The sequence below is a fragment of the Suricata suricatta genome, chromosome 12, assembly GCF_006229205.1.
Source record: "Suricata suricatta isolate VVHF042 chromosome 12, meerkat_22Aug2017_6uvM2_HiC, whole genome shotgun sequence".
Taxonomy (NCBI): domain Eukaryota; kingdom Metazoa; phylum Chordata; class Mammalia; order Carnivora; family Herpestidae; genus Suricata; species Suricata suricatta.
The window spans coordinates 10,771,586-10,777,585 of NC_043711.1; positions in this window are offsets into that span (position 1 = coordinate 10,771,586).

The window sequence follows — 6,000 nt, forward strand, 5'->3', positions numbered from 1 at the left end:
GTGTTGAGGGGAATGGACAGGAGGCAATGTTGTGAATTTTGTAGAAATATGTGGTATCACAGCTGCTTAAAGTTCAAGGCACAGGGAGTTCCTTGTCCACACTGTGAATCTCTTGCACTTTATAAATCTGGTTACTGTGGTGTCCTGTTGATTGCTCATCTCTTCTTAGTATCACACCCAATATCCTGAGAAAACACTTCAGGGGCTGTCACATTGAATGAGATTGGAATTTTTAACAGGCAGCAAACAGGCACTTTCTAATTTTGCTGTCAGAATTGGGACATGTTTTAACATCTGGGAGACTGTGAAGACATATATGAATATTAAAATATAGATATTCTTAGGTACCTGACTGGATCAGTTAGTGGAGCTGAAAAGTTTTGAGCTTGGGGTTGAAAGTTCAAGTCTCCTGTTGGGTGTAGAGATTATTAAAAAAAATAGTATCTTAAACATACACATATTCTTCAACTCAGAATTTCTCGGTCTCTGGTGTATGGACATTGTGCCACATGCTCCTCTGTGGTGGGGAGTGTCGTGTGCATTGTAGGATGTTTAGAGCATCCCTGGCCTCTATGCACCCCTCCCCAGTGTGATGACCCCGAATGTCTTTGAACATTGCTCATTTTCTCCTGGGGGACAAAATCACCTTGGGTTGGGAATCATAGTTTATTTATTTAAAAATATTTTGTAGCATTGATATAATAGTAATGTAATGAGAAAAAAATATGAAAGACTATCAATAGATAAATGGCACAGTCATATGGGTATTGAAATAATGAATCAGGGGCACCTGGGTGGCTCGGTCAGCAACATGTGCACATTTGGATCGTGGTGTTGTGAGTTTAACCCCACATTGGTTGTAGAGGTTACTTAAGAAAATCTTTAAAAAAGAATGAATCAGCATTACACTTGATGGCTAGAGGGGCATGTGTAAGGTACTGCCTTGTCAGAAGAACTTGGGGAGAAAAACTAGGAAAGCATTTGTGCCTGAACTCAAAGAATACTTACTTTATGCATTAGTGTCTTTTTCTACATTCAAATTGAAAATGTATGAATGTGTATGTGTGCATAACAAAGAATATATTTAAAAAAGAAATGAACATTTTGGGAAGAAAGAGAAACAGTGAAAATGCACTTAGGTGAAGCAGAATGGCTCAAAACCACTGCATGAAACAAAATTGAAGGAAGATCCTAAACCAACTTCTAAACAAAAAGATTTAAAAGAATAAGAATTTAATGACCTAAATTAGATTTCCAAGGACTTGGAATAAAAGATTACAAAAAAGTCTTTTCATGTGGAGAGGAAGCAATATCTAAGGTTTTAATTTTTTCTCACATAAAGGTAAGGAACCAATCATGTTTATGTAAGGTAAAGATGATTCATCAAATGTAGAAAAAATACCTTTCAAGTGATGGAATTTCCATTTTTGAAATAGATCCAGTAAAAAGGGGCCAAAAAGAACAATAAAGGAAGACAGAGATGTGAAAGCTAGTTTGAAATACGTAGAAAGGGTGATTTAAGAGCATAAGTCTGCAGAAGGACATTTACTGTCATTTTGTGCAAAGCAGGTCTTGTGACAGATCATTTCTTGCAGCAAGAAAATAAAAAATAACATAGAAAAAGACAGTAGAGAGTATATTATGACTAAGTCACAGATTTTACCACAAAAAATTTATACCCTCTCACACATTCTGCAAAAATAATTCTACATAACACAAAAAAATGAAATTTCAAGTAGCCAAATTGGTGAAATAAATGGTAATTCTTTGTTTGACAGGATGGGATAAAAACCAGGAATAAAACCACTCTGACTCCACTATGGAAACAGTAGGGACTCCCACAGACAATTTTCAAAAGAGAAAGTGGGTGGCTGGCTAACGCAGAATATATTCAGATTCACAGGTAATGAGCTAATTGTAAAGGAAGCTCATTAGCATACTCTTTCTCCCATGATACATTTAACATGTTTTTATGGACAAGAAATGGACGGAACAGAGAAGTACACACAGGGGTTCTGTCAGGGCAGAGCCCAACTAGGGGGCTCAATCCTGTGAACCCTGAGATCATGACCTGAGCAGACCTCAAGTCAGACACTCAACTTACAGAGCCACCCAAGTGCCCCTAAAAATTTTATTTGAGGGCATCCTGGGTGACTCAGTCTGTTAAGCGTCTGACTTCACTCAGGTCAGGATCTCATGGTTGTGAGTCTGAGCCTAGCATCGGACTCAGTGCTGACAGCGTGGAGCCTGGAGCCTCCTTCAGATTCTGTGTGTCTCCCCTTCTCTCTGCCCCTCTGCTGCTCATGCTCTGTCTCTCGCTCAATAATAAATAAAAACATTTAAAAATTTAAAATATTTTCATTTGAATACTCAAGAGAGAGAAGGTGCTGTGATATGCACCTTTCATGTACTGCTTTTGCAAGGATGTACTTGGGAGAATTCTTTCATCTGGATTTTCTCATTAGTACGGAAAGATAGTATAACATGTCCCATTATGAAAATGAAAAGACGTGTTATCACTTCAGTGTTTATCCTACAGCTAGTACGGGACTTTTCTACTCTGGTTGATTACAAACCTCCTTGGTCTCACGTTCCACTTTTACGTTTCTCATCCCTGGTCTAAGTGGGTTTCCATTATTATCATCCAGTTGTTAACACTGAACCTTGCAGGTCTGAGATCAATACATACTTCTATTTATACCATCATAAATCCATCCATCCATCCATCCATGTATCCATCCATCCATTAATCATTCAATCAACGTATTAATCAAACTGGCAAACAACTACAGCAATCTCTCAGCTCTGGCTAGACCAGATCGGCTCTCAGTGACCATAGGAAAATTTTCCTGACTTTCATTCCCTTCACCTTCTCCTGCAGTATTTTCAATGGTGTAAAACTCATCTAATTGGGGAGGGTGGTCTCTGAGAGGTAAGTCTCTACATGCAACTCAAAATACCTACCTCATTGGATGGTAGAGGATGAAGCTCCGTCCCCAGACAAGAGAGCAGGGATGGGTGGAACTTCAGTACCCCATCCAGACTGAGGACTGTAAAAGAAATGACCATCTCTTATCTGGTATGAAATATCACACACTGTGGGGCTGCTGCAGAGGAGGTATTTACAGTCTCTTAGGTCTGCACATTAGACACATTTCCCTGATGTTTCTCCCTCCTTTCTTTCGCGATTTCCCTGAAGAACACTAGTGTGGACGGAAGGGAAATTGTTTTTTCCGTAGAATTTCTGTTTCTAGGAGACTGGGCAATAAGGCATCTGACGCCAGTTTTTCTTACTCTTTTTCTGTCACTTCTGGCTTTCAGAGATCTAAACTTTCAGTACCTTATCCCAATCCAGAGTGGACATTTTATCCTGTTGAAGACGGAGAAATTGGTCTTACCTAGGTCCTTTGCTTCTTGAAAGCATTGTTTGTGGTTGAGACATAGCCCGTGATAATTCACAAAAATAACTTTTCCCATTTTGAACAGAGATGTGAAGTTTGTTCCTTTGATATAAAACCTGGAGCACTACACTCGTGGGCATCAGACAGTTTAGCCAAACCAAGTTAGGGATTTCACCTCATGTCACAAGTTCAGAGCCAGTACTTAAAATATCATTATAAAATATTTGTTAATTGTAAGAGATATGTTTAGATATTTTTATGCAGAACAATTCAAGTTTGGCATCTTCTAGGAATTGCCTGATTGAATTTTTATAAATGCCCATTGTGTGAAGAAGTACTCTTGTGAACTGCATTCCAATGGAGAAATGGGGTTTGAAGGATGTCTCAAGGTTATGATTGTAGAAAGGGGCTGTACTCATTAGATTCTGTCAGAATGTCCCAATTTTTAAAACTCTGTGCTCATGGTTCCCACCCAGAGATGAGTCTTTCCCTTGGACCTATTTGGCAATGTCTGAGGGATGCTGCTAAACATCTGCCATGAGCTGGACAGCTCCCAACACCAAAAATGATTGAAAATGTGAGAACACTTACTCTAGACCAGCACTTCTCCAAATTCAAGGTGCATATGAATCACTTATGATCCTGGTTTAAATGCAGATTCTGTCAATTTGGAGCTTCTGGTTCATTGCTTAAGTGTTATGGAAAAAGTGAACTCCCCTTTGTGAAAATATAAATGTGACTCACTCACTCACTCACTCTATCTACCTAACCATGCATGTGTTTATTTATTTTAAACATAATCTCTATTCCCAATGTGGTTCTCAAATTCATGACCCTGAGATCAAGAGTCACATGGTGAAGGTGCCAGGATGGTTCACCCATGAATCATGTGACTCTTGATCTCGAAATTGTGAGTTCAAGCCTCACATTGTGTGTAGAGATTCCTAAAAAATTAAATCTGAATAAAAAAAGTGTTACATATTCTACCAACTGAGCTGCCCACACACACCTTGAATTTAGTTTTAAATATGAATCCTCACTTTGAGGGCTTTGTGAATTAAGATAAGAAAAAGTAATTCATTACTAAAATAAAGTTCACCCATTCTACTTTACATTTTGTCTAAATTTCTTCAACCTTTCAATTTCATGCTAATTCACACATTCACTGTTCTGATTTCTGTACTCTCCAAATGTCATTTCAACATAAAAGATCAGATTATTTTGTCTGTGTCATACATATGTGTGTAAGAATGTATTGGTATGAAGTAATATACAAATGTATACATATGTACATGTGCATACACTACCAACCCATGAAAACTTCCTGGAACCACCAGATATTTTTCAACACTGTATTTTTTCTTCATAACATCTGCCTGAATTAGGTTTATTAACCCACATCAGCATCAGAAAGAAGATGACAGAGATTTCAGGTTGATTATAGTTTTTACAATTATGTAGCAAAGATTTAAACTTTTGGACACTTTATTGAATTGTATTTAAACAGACTTTTTCAGGATGTACTCTTAGTTTTTGTATGATTCGGTTAATTTGGAAAATTTTGCATATTATTATTATTTATGCTAAAAATGTTTATATATTTAGTTTGAAAGATAGAAAGAGAGATCAGGGGAGGGGCAGAGAGAGAGAGAGGGAGACAGAAGATTTCAGGTAGGCTCTATGCTGTCAGCATAGCGCCCAATGTGGGGCTTGATCCCATGACTGTGAGATCAGGAAAAGCCAAAATCAAGTGCTGGTTACTTGGCTGACTGAGCATCCCAGGAGCCCTCAGAAATTGTTGCATTTTAAATATGTTTAACTTATTGTATGGCATTGTATTTCAATAAGTTATTTATAAGAAAAAATCTGTTATAACTAATCAATGAATTCAACAGTACATTGAGTCAATATGCAACAATTGGTTGTATTTCTTAATATGAATAACAAACTATCAGAAAGAAATTTAAGAAAACAATCCCATTTACTATTGCATCCATAAGAATAAAGTACCTAAGAATAAATTTAACCAAAGAGGCAAAACACCTGCACACGGAGAATTATACAACATTGCTGAAAGAAATTAAAGAAGGCACACATAAATGGAAAGATAGGCTCTTCTCTGATTGGAAGAATAAATGCTGTTAAAATTTCCACATACCCACATTTGTCTGTGGATCCAGTACAATCTCTGTCAAAATTCCAATGTCAGTTTTTAGAGAAATAGAACAAATGATTGTGAAATTTGTATGGAATCACAAAAGACCCCTAATACCCAAAGCAACCTTGGGAAAGGAAAGCAAAGCTGATGGCAACATGCTCCCTGATTTCACACTATATTACAAGGTTATCATAATAAAAAAATGCTATTGGTATAAAAACACACACCAATCAATGGGACAGAATAGACAGCCCAGAAACAAACGGACATCTCTATACATAATTAGTTTACAACAAAAGAGGCAAGAATATACAATAAGGAAAGAATAGTCTTTTCAGTAAATGGTGTTCAGTAAACTGGACAGCCACATGCAAAAGAGGGAAATGGGACCACTATCTTACACCACAGGCAAAAAGTAACTCCAAATGGATTAAGGACTTG